An 11814-nucleotide genomic window follows, 5' to 3' on the forward strand; every position below is an offset into this window, starting at 1 on the left:
GTAGACACAAGAAAGTCCTTAACTGGATATGTGTTTACTTTGTTTGGAGCAACAATCAGTTGGAAAGCAAATCAACTATCAGTTGTTGCTCTTTCAACAACTGAAGCAGAGTACATGGCCCTAGCTGAAGGAGTGAAGGAAGCAATTTGGCTAAAAGGAATGGTATATGAACTTGGAATAGCACAACCTTGTGTCACAATTTACTGTGACAGTCAAAGTGCCATTAGCAAATCACCAAATTTACCATGAGAGGACAAAGCACATAGATGTGAAACTACACTTCATCAGAGATGTGATTGAATCTGAAAAGGTAAAGGTGGAGAAGGTTTTAACAGAAGAAAACCCTGTTGATATGTTCACAAAGTTCCTATCCAGTGTTAAGTTCAAGCACTGCCTTGACTTGATTAATTTTGAAGATGCCTAAGGAAGTTTAGTAGAAGTGCAGCCCTGAATCACAAGATAGACACTTGCTGATTTGGAGTCAAGGTGTAGATTTGTGGTATGTAACTCAAAATCACTAAAGGCACAAATGGGAAGGATTCTAGTGGTGTTGTCATAACTGAATTCAGTTGTCATAACTGAATTGGTCTTGGCACCAAAGTATAGCCTTTGTGCCTAGAGCTAGCAGCTAGAGTATATACATACTCTTGATCATGTAATTCAGAGAGTTTTTTTGCAGAAAAACAGAGAGAGAGTTTAACAAAAAAAGAGAGCTATGAGATTGAGAGAGGTTTTGCAAAAGAGAAACCGAGAGAGATCTAGCTAGCTGCTGCTTGTATTGAACTTGTAATTTTTCACGATCAATGTGATGATGATGAGCTGCCATTTCTCGTGGATGTAGGCACATTGCTGAACCACGTTAAATCTGTTGTAGATCCTTGGTTGCTTGTTTTGTTGTGTTTTCTGTTTTTCTTTTGATCTTGTGCAGGTTTTACAGGTAGAAGAAAAGGTAGTAGAACCAACACCTATAATTAGAACTTATTCGTTTCCATGTTATCCCTTTTCTCACACACATCATAAAATCACTTTCTCATTGTTGAATCAAACTTTTTTTTTCATTTTTTTTCTTTTATCTTGGTCTTCTTATGATAGGGATATACACACAAGGTTTGCATGCTTTCTATTCTCATTTTTTTTATCCCAACATCAATTATAAGGGGAAAGGAATAACAAGAATAAGAAGAAGGAACAACCAACATGTTACAGAGAATTGCAAGCAATGCATATTCATGGTGGTGGGCTAGCCATATCAGAACAAAGCAATCAAAATGGATGGAACAAAACCTCCAAGGTCAGCTTTTTCCCATCTTGCTTGCATTCAAACAAGGGGTGGATATTGTTTTAATTCAACTTTCCAAAATTCATGATTTAACTTAATTGTTTGATTTGATCTTAATACCACATTATCTGCTAGTTAGTGCCACATCGTTTGATACTTTGAGCATGGAATTTTTGTAGCATATTCATATGAGAGATTATAATGGCCTTGCTCTATTTTCATTAGTCATGAATAAATAAACATAAAAGATTTGGATGATCTATTTGTTAATTATTGAATTAAACCTTCAAATTATGTTCTCCTCATGCGCAAAAAGATAGGTATACATATATGACTGCAATCAGAAGATTCAATTGATGATGTGGCCAATGTGGTTCGTGATCATGGCTTGATGATGGACATTCATTTGCTTACTATAAAATTAAAATTAAAATTTTCTTCAACAATTGGCAACATGCAATGGCTTAAATGCCATTATATGATCAACACATCACACTTAAAAGGGTATGTAATATATCTGTGTACTTGTCATACTAAAATCTAAAAGGAAAACTGCAGATATGGAGGAAAAGGTGCACACTGTTTTAAAGCTCCTAGAGGAAGAGGGAGACTCATTTGCCAAGAGAGCAGAAATGTATTACAAAAGGAGACTAGAGCTGATAAACTTTGTGGAAGAATCATTTAGGGCATACCATTCTTTAGCTGATAGGTATGATCACATATCAACTGAGTTGCAAAATGCCAACAACACCATTGCTTCTGTGTGCCCAGATCAAGTCCCTTATATGGATGATGATGACCAGGATTCACATAGGGCGAAAACCCCAATAAAAATGCCAGAAGGGTACAAACCAAATATTCCAAAGGTTCTAAAGCCTCCACTTAGAGATTTAAAAAGTGTCATAACAGCCACAAAGAAACTCAATCCCAAGAAGGTAGCATCCACAGCTGGAGCTAATAAAGTTCAAAAATCTGGATTGAGTAGAAAGGAGGCGCTTACAGAGGTTGACAAGCTGCATATAAAGATTCTGGAATTACAAACTGCGAAAGAGTTTGTGAAGAGTACTTATGATAATGCTATTACCAGGCACTGGGATACTGAGCAGCAGATCCAAGGATTACAAGAGAAAGTGTCCAATTTGCAAGATGAACTTGGAGAAGGTGTTGTTATGGATGACGAGGAAGCCCGATGTTTGATGGCCGCAGCGGCTCTTAAGTCATGCCAAGAGACATTATTGTAGTTGGAACTGAAACAAGCTATTTCACTTGATGAGACCAAAATTGAGACCAAAAGGGTAACGGAAGCAAGGGAAAAGTTAATTTCTCTCATGAATGAGTTCCATTATGATCAAACTAATTCCAAAGATCCAAGGGCCAAAAGAGGTGTAAAAGAAATAGCTGGAACCAAGGACTTGGATGTAGATGTGGACAATTTGAATCAACAGAGACAGGAGTTGCAGCAATTGCAGGAGAAAAATAAAAGAACACTTTGAGGATGTATCATATTCAACTCTAACTGTGAAAGATATGGCGGAAAAGATTGATTCACTTGTGAACAAAGTTATCAGCTTAGAAACTACAGTTTCTTCTCAGACAGCTCTTGTAAAGAGATTAAAAGTAGAAACTGATGAACTTCATACCGTGGTTCAAACTCTAGAAGGTGATAAGGAAGGCTTTATCAATGATAAAGCTAAATTGAAGGAGCAATTGAGAGAAATGGATGATAAGCTGTGTGAGGTACAGGATCTAAACCAAATTGTTGAAGACCAGAATACTAACCTCCAAACCCATTTCTCTGAAGCACATTGTAATCTTGATCATTTCTCGGAGAAAGTCCAAAAGGTGAAGCCAAATTTGGTCGGGGAAATATCACTAATGGAAAGAAACTCATCAAGAGAAGATGAATCTGAACATGATCCCAAAGGACAAGATGCATTGAATCAAGACAATGCCTTATTGAATGATGAAAAGTCCAATGAAGAGCATAAGGTCAATGTAGCTCTAAAAGATACTGTAAATTTAAATAAGGAGCTTAAGGTTGCAGAAGTGGCAAAAGACGGCGTAATTCTAGGAAGCAAGCCTAATGTCACAGGTTCACAAGAAAATGATGTCAAGGCCACCAATTCACTAGAAATGAAAGAGGAAACCCTAGAGGAAAACAAATCTACAATAGAGTTGAAACTTGAAAGAAAGATAAAAGTCTCCAGATTCTAAGTATTGTGACATTATAGAATCAACAGATGCTTCGAAAACTATTATTGGAAATTAGATCAGCCAAGGTGAATCCTAGGAGCATAGAGTGATAAAAGAAGATGAATTTGATTGGCAGCAATCGTTAAATGGAGTGAAGGATAGGGAAAAGGCTTTGTTGTCATAGTATACTAATGTGTTGGGAAATTAACGCTTTGATATCACTGTTGGGTAATCAACACTCCCACAAATAAAATTATTCACACCCACGAAGGATCGTAAGAACACACACAAAGATTACACAATAGGAAAAATAATAACAAACGCAAGAATTTACCAAGGTTCGACACCTCTTGCCTACGTCCACGGAACCGACTCAAAAAGTATTTCACTATCCTAAAAATGATTACAAGATTATAACCCACCCCAAATAGTATATCACTCTACAAACCCGAGTACCCCATTCAATAGTTACAAGAAATGATAACACTCTCACACAAAGACACTTTTCTCTCAACAAAGTGACTTTGTTTCACAATTTCTCTTCTCACACACACTCTCTCTTCATGTGTTGTGTTTCTCCACTAATTCTCTTATCTATTTATAGTGAAGATTTCCACCAACTATAATAAATAAGCTCTCTTGAAAATTGAAACAAAACAACTTCCAATGCATCCATTCAACTAAGGTTCATCTAGTAAAATGCAATCTTCCACTTTGCATTTAAGTCGCCTAAACCTTAGTAATAGAAATTCAATTCCCAATGTGCATGCACCTTGTCTTTTGGCTTGAAACTCTACAATTCTCCCCCTCAAGCCAAAAGAGAAATATCCTTCAATTAATTTGAGAGTGAACAAACTCCCCCTCCAACGGAAGTATCTCTTAACACTTCCATAACATTAGAAAACTTCACTTTCTTCTTCACTTTGCTATCATGGTTCCTCTTCAAGACTTGACCATCTAAATATCAAAGGTTACCTTGATTTTTCTGTCCTCGCAACCCCAAGTGTCTCCCCTTGTACACTTTGTATCCTCACTTTGAACCAACATATTTGTACCCTTGTGATGTCATCTCCCTCATAGAAATCATATTGACAACAACAGAAGGTACAAACCTCACATTTGAGAAAGTTCAAATAGCACCATCATGGAGCTTCATCCTCACACTCCTTATGCCTTCAACCTTCATTTTTCCACCATTCCCTAACTTGAAATGGTCAAATTCTCCATCGGTTTTCAAAGTATCAAACATCTATCGATCTCTACAAATGTGCTTTGAGGCAGCAGAATCCATCACCCATTTTGTTTTAGCAACCTCATAATTTGTTGTCAAAAACACATCATCTTCATCTTCAACACTTTTTACTACATTAGCTTGGGAGTTGGCACCATCTTTGTTCATGTCTCTTAATTTCTTCAAGTCCTCTTTCATTTGTGTACACCTCAGTTGCACATGACCATTCTCACCATAATAGTAACATTGAATGTTACTCATATCTCGTCGTGGACGCGATTGCGATTTTGACCTTCCTCTTGGATCATCATGTTTCTTTGAATGATTCCTCCCTCGCTCAGATTCCACCATAACTATTTCATTGTGTTCATCATCAACATTTTCAATTCTCATCATTCTCTCATTTTCTGTAAGAGAGGAAATCACCTCATCCAAATTCAAAGTTGATCTTCCCACAAGCAACGTTTGAACCAAAGCTTTGAAGGACCTTGGTAGTGAGGCCAACAACAACAACGCCTGCTCCTCATCAGAGAGTTTATCATCTGCATTCAACAGTTGACTTACTAGTCGATTGAACTTGTTGATGTGGTCATGGAGATCTCCTTCCATCTCTATTTTGAGTTTATACAACTCCATCTTCAAACAAAGGCGATTGGTTACCAATTTTGATGCTCAAGCTTCTCCCATAAGGCCTTCGGTGTTGTCTCCTTTAACACGTTGTGTTTTATCTCGGGAGCAAGGGCAAACCGAATCGAGCTTATAGCCCTCCTTTGGATCTTAGTCTACTCGGTTTCATTTATAGAAGTCGGTCTTTCATCTTCTAACACCTGATCAAGACCTTACTGCACCAAAAGGTCTTGAATAGTACTCTGCCAAATCATAAAATTTATTTTTCTGTCAAACAATGATATCTCAAACTTTTGTGTGCTCCCGACCATAGCTCTGATACCACTGTTGGATAATCAACACTCCCACAAATAAAATTACCCACACCCACGAAAGATCATGAGAACACACACAAAGATTACACCATAGGAAAAATAATAACAAACACAAGAATTTATCGTGGTTCGGCACCTCTTGCCTATGTCCATGGAATCAACTCAAAAAGTATTTCACTATTACAAAAATGATTACAAGATTGTAACCCACGCCAAATTGTGTATCATTCTACAAACCTGAGTATCCCACTCAATGGTTACAAGAAATGATAACACTCTCACACAAAGACACTTTTCTCTCAACAAAGTGACTTTGTTTCACAATCTCTCTTCTCACACACACACACACTCTCTTCATGTGTTGTGTTTCTCCACTAATTCTCTTTTCTATTTATAGTGAAGATTGCCACCAACTATAATAAATAAGCTCTCTTGGAATTTGAATAAAAAACAACTTCCAATGCATCCATTCAACTAAGGTTCATCTAGTAAAATGCAATCTTCCACTTTGCATTTAAGCCACCTAAACCATAGTAATAAAAATTCAATTCCCAATGTGCATGCACCTTATCTTTTGGCTTGAAACTTTACATAATTATCTTCACAATTACAATGATATGAAGATCAGACTAGCTGAAATATAGAAGAAAAATCAACATACCCTCTTTGAGTCATCTTTGCAATTGAAAGAACTGAAGACTACTAATGCCTTGAAAGATGAAGAAATTAGACTCCTACATCAGAAACTAGGCGTCCTGCAGAAAAGCTTGAATGGAATGGAGGATTTGGGAGAGTTAACTTTAGTGCAGCTGGCACCACTGGAGCAACATGACATTGAGGAATTTTTAAAAGTTGAAGAACTTGAATGTACAACATTAGCCATTGAAGAGAAGTTATGGATGAGCATTGATGAACTTCTAGAGGAGAACCTAGACTTCTGGACGAAATTCAGTACTTTTTTTTTTACTGGGATACAAAAATTTGAAACCACTATAAAAGATTTGTCGATTAAGGTATCAAGAATTGTGGAAAAATGGAAATCATCAAAAGGCAGTAGTAGCGCAAAATATTCGTTGAAATAAGATGCAAGACCACTTTATAAGAACCATGCAGAGATTCTAAATAAGCTAACAATGTGGTTGGAAAATAGTGCATTGTTGAAGGAAGAACTTCAATGTAGATTCTCTTCCTTGTGTGAAATCCAATAAGAGATAACTATGGCACTGAAAGCCAGTGCTGAAGATGATGACTTCAAGTTCACCAGCTATCAAGCAGCCAAGTTCCAAGATGAGGTTTTGAACATGAAGTAAGAGAACAACAAAGTTGCTAATGAACTGCAAGCAGGTCTAGATCAACAACTCTCTAACTTGATGGTGAGAAGGGTCTTGTGAATATGAATGAGCAATTTGGGCTCTCAAATTCTAAGAAAAGCTAGAGATCTTCAGATTCCCAGAACTCGGTTCCTCTCAAGTCATTCATCTTTGGTGTCAAAACAAAGAAGCAAAAACAATCAATCTTCTCCTGCATGACCCCTGGAATGCAAAGGAAATACCGTGGTTTTAGAGGATAAAGACGTGTGTAAAATGTTTGTGCTACATTTCTTCAATTTTTATCATCTTCTTCAAAATTCATATATTGGTTTCATTGGATAGTGCATTGAGATTTGAGTGTGCCTTTTTACTTGAAGGGAAGCAATTCATTTTGTGCTTGTCTATAAATAGTTAGAAAGTATTACCAAATGTAGGCTCCAATTTTCACTTTGTATTTTGAGCCCTTTTCATAATATATATCAACAAATCCTTGTTTTGTGTTAGATATGTTGCCTTTTAAGTACCAAACTTCCTATGAATGAAATCTTGTGAAGGAAGTGAAAGGCTTTCAATGTGTAAGATTCTTATGTTTTTCTATTGATATCATTCAAGGTGTATATACCCCGAAGGACTTATTATTGTCTTAATTCTTATTTTGCAATCTCTCCATGATTATTATAGGACAATTAGAAATTTAGAATAAAAAATAATTAAATTGATTCAGAATAATTAAAAAAAAATACAGCTACAATTGAGTTACAATGACTAATAAAATCTTATTGAACTCCATCAGGAAGCGCAGTGACGCCTCTCCTATATGCTAAAAGCCTTTTATTTAACTTATGGTGAAGATTTTATGGCATTGAACTGAAACAAGAAATTTACAAAACAAAAAGGAACAATAAGGTATGTAATAGGTTGAAGAAGGGACTCTCCTCATTTCTTAGAGAATAAGACTTTTCATGTACATTGGAAACTTGGAATCACCCTCAATATGGGACCTTTGTTGAGTATGTATTTTGTTTGATGTTGGGGAATCAATTTTGAGTCTATAATTGATTTTGAATACATTTTCACATGTTTGATTTCACGTTAGAAAATAATGCAGAATTTATTATGCGTCTAGAATTGATTCTAGGTTAAAGCAACTTTGAGTAACTTTTGTATTAGATCTAAAATTTTGTATTAAATTTTACTTCTAAGTTGATTTTATAATAAAACATTAAAACATAAATCACATAACTTCAAAATCAATTTTAATCAAAATCAATTCTATTCAAAATTAATTTTATCAATGCCCATCCAACGCACATTGAATAAATAAATAAAAGTATAAGGGAAAAATAAACTTAACACGAAAGTAGAGTGGTAAATGAAGGAAAATTTATTACTTCGTAGGTTGTTTGCATTAACTTTTCGACAGTGAAAATAGAGTGGAGCAATGAAAGCAAAAATAGACACACACATATATATAAGAGATCAAATTATATCGGTGTAACTTTGACAACTATTACACCATTCTATAACTTTCAATTAGATATTGTTTTCTTAAAATTTATCGTTAGATTGAAAGTTCCTTTCACATAGATCATAAATGCAAAATATCATATTAATTCAAAACCATTTGCTACCTCGTTCATATAGATTAAAATTGACGTAATATATACATTTCAAAATATATTAAAATATGGATCATTTAATTACCTTTTTGTTGTTGTTCAATTTTGACAAAACATGACACAAACAATCTTAGTAACATGTAGACATAATTCAACGGTTAGATCAATAAAAATCACATTCTATATAAGTCATAAAAATAGTGTAATAGTTATCAAAGTTACATTGGTGTAATTTGATCTCTTCTCGTGTGTGTATATATAGGGAGAGACATTTCAACGGGATCATATTACTGGATAATATTTCCTCAAAACTTACCATTAGATTGAAAGTTCCTTTCACATAGATCACACATGCAAAATTTTATATTAATACAAAATCATTTGAAATATACTAAAATATGAATAATTTGATTACATACTTATTGTTGTTCAACTTTGACAAAATTTGATGCAAGCAATCTTGATAATATGTAGATATAATTCAACAGTTGGATCAATAAATCATATTCTATATCTAGTTATAAAAATGGTGTAATAGTTGTCAAAGTTATACCGAAATAATTTGATCCTTCCTTATATATATATATATGAAATAAAAAAAATAATATGTTTATTTATTGTTTTCTTTGGAGTGTGAGGGCATGACCAAAAGTACTTCTTGAGAAAAAAATGACATTTTTTATAAGTTAAAATTAATTTATATATAAATTACAAATTATTTCTTAGACAATCTATACCAAAGAACTTCATTACAAATTAACTTATTGAGAAATTTACTTTATTTCTTTTATGAGTATTTTTGGAAAAGTTTATTCAAATTGGCCCAAAGTTTATGTTCAAAATGATTTGATTTATGTATAAATATTTTTATTATAAAAATTCATAATAAAATTTAATTAATTTTTTTATTCAACATAATAAGTGGTCTAAAAATACTTTTAACTCAATACTTTTTTTACCCGAGAATATTAATACTATTTAACGAGGGTTTATGAATATTGATATTTAATTAAAGATTCTCACCTTATAATAATGTGCTCTAGTCAAGGTTGTTAGTAAATATTTGTTTTATAATTTAAAATTTATAAAAATATATTACTTATATTAATTTTATTTTTATAAAATAAACATTTATTTTGTTTTGATTTTTAACGTAACTAGATTTTTTTTAAGCTTAGTGATTAGTTCAACTATAGTCAGTTTGTTAAGATTTTTTCTCCTGCATATTGCAATTGTATGTTGGGAGTATCTTTGTTTGTTTTGGTTTGTTAGCATTCAAGGTGTTGCTTATAACTAGGCATAGCACCCACGTGGGGCGGGGGCGGGGGCGGAGAGTACTTCGCTCCCGTCCCCCAACCTGTAAATCATGAAGATTTTGATGATATCAAGAAGAATTTGCTTGAGAAAGTGGGAGAATGTAAATCATGCAAGCTTTGATGGTGCTGAGAAGAAATCACATGTTTGTCATCATCAAAAAGGGGGAGAATGTGAATGTATGTATACATGATTTTGACGATGTCAAAAGAAGAATCAAACAAGGCTCATTTTGCTTCAAAATTAATACAAGATTATTTCAACAAACAAAGCCTTGATTCAAGATTTCTTCAAGATCAAGCCTTGCCTCACAATGAAAGGTTTCAAGTCATTAAAGGCACATGTAATCGATTACCAATGGTTTGAAAGTGTGTAATCGATTACACATCGTATGTAATCGATTACCAGAGACTCTGAACGTTGGGAATTCAAATTTTAAATGAAGGGTCACAACTGTTCAAGAAAAACAACTGTGTAATCGATTACACTAATTCTGTAATCGATTACCAGAGAGGATTTTCAAGGAATATCGTCAACAGTCACATCTTATCATTTGGATTTTGAATGGCCATCAAAGGCCTATATATATGTGTGACTTGGGACGAAATTGAAGAGAGAGTTTTGATTGATCAAAATGTCTTATCCTCTCAAAAGAAAATGAGAGAGATTCCAAAAGAACTTCATTGTCAAATGCTCTCTCAAAAGAAATCCTTGGCCAAACACTTGCCAAATCTATAAGGATTCTTACATGGATCTTCATTGTAATATTATTCTCTTGAAGAGAGAATTCTTCTTCCATTCTTCTTATTCAATGAGACTGGTTAAGAGACTGTGAGTCTCTTGTTGTAAAGCATCTGAACACAAGGGATGGGTTGTCCCTGTGTGGTTTAGACTTTGTAATGGATTTTACAAAGATAGTGGAAAACTCAAGTGGGTTGCTTGAGTACTGGACGTAGGCATGGGGAAGTGGCCGAACCAGTATAAAATTGTGTTTGCATTCTCTCTTCCCTTATCTTATTTATTTTGTTGCAATCAATTGTGTCTTGCATGTTTAAAGAACATTGTTAAATTGATTGTTGTTGCTTCTTCTGCATTCTAAGTCTATCCCTCTTAAGATTATTGAGGCCACAAGGTCCAACAAGTGGTATCAGAGCGGGATTCTTGTATAAAGTTTAAAAACTTCAAGAATAGATATGGCCTCATCCAAATTTCCATTTCCTGAGGGAAATTCTATCAATAGGCTCTTATGTTCAATGGTGAGGGTTATCATTATTGGAAAACCCAAATGCAGATCTTTATAGAAGCCATAGATCTAAAGATATGGGAAGCCATTGAATTTGATTCCTTTATTCCTACAATGGTAGAGAGAAATGCAACTATATAAAAAAAACTAGAGAAGAAAGAAGATGACGATGAAAGAAGAAAGAAGAAAGAAGAATATTCCTCTTTAGCCCCAAAATGCTAAGTGCGATCAACTTGGGCACATGAGATTCAATTGTCCTGTGTTTAAAAGAAGAATGGAAAAATTCGACAAGATGAATTTCAAAGAGAAGAAAGAAAAGAAAGGATATATCACTTGGGAAGATAATGTCATAAATTATTCAAGTGATTCAGAGAAGAAAATCATAAGTCTGGATATCATGATGAAAGACTATGAAAATGGAGAAGAGCAAAGTCGATACATTGATAGCAATTTCTCCAAACACATGGCATGCATCAAAGTTTATTCATATTTCTCTCCAAGATAAATGAATATGTGATTTATGAAGACAACAAACGAAGGCCACATTTCTCCCCAAGAAAAGTGAATATGTGATATATGGAGACAACAAACAAAGGCCACTTGATCAACAACCCCAACAAGTAATATCAAATGATACCAACAGGTCACTTGTCTTTGATTGATTACTTTTGATGCTTGTTTTCT

General features: G+C 34.3%; 1 pseudogene; it reads left to right on the forward strand.

Annotated features, from left to right (window-relative positions):
• The first annotated feature begins 1197 nt into the window (after nucleotides 1–1197).
• LOC114397126 lies at nucleotides 1198–7214 on the forward strand (annotated as a pseudogene).
• The last annotated feature ends 4600 nt before the right edge of the window (nucleotides 7215–11814 follow it).

This window comes from Glycine soja, chromosome 18, assembly GCF_004193775.1.
Source record: "Glycine soja cultivar W05 chromosome 18, ASM419377v2, whole genome shotgun sequence".
Classification (NCBI taxonomy): domain Eukaryota; kingdom Viridiplantae; phylum Streptophyta; class Magnoliopsida; order Fabales; family Fabaceae; genus Glycine; species Glycine soja.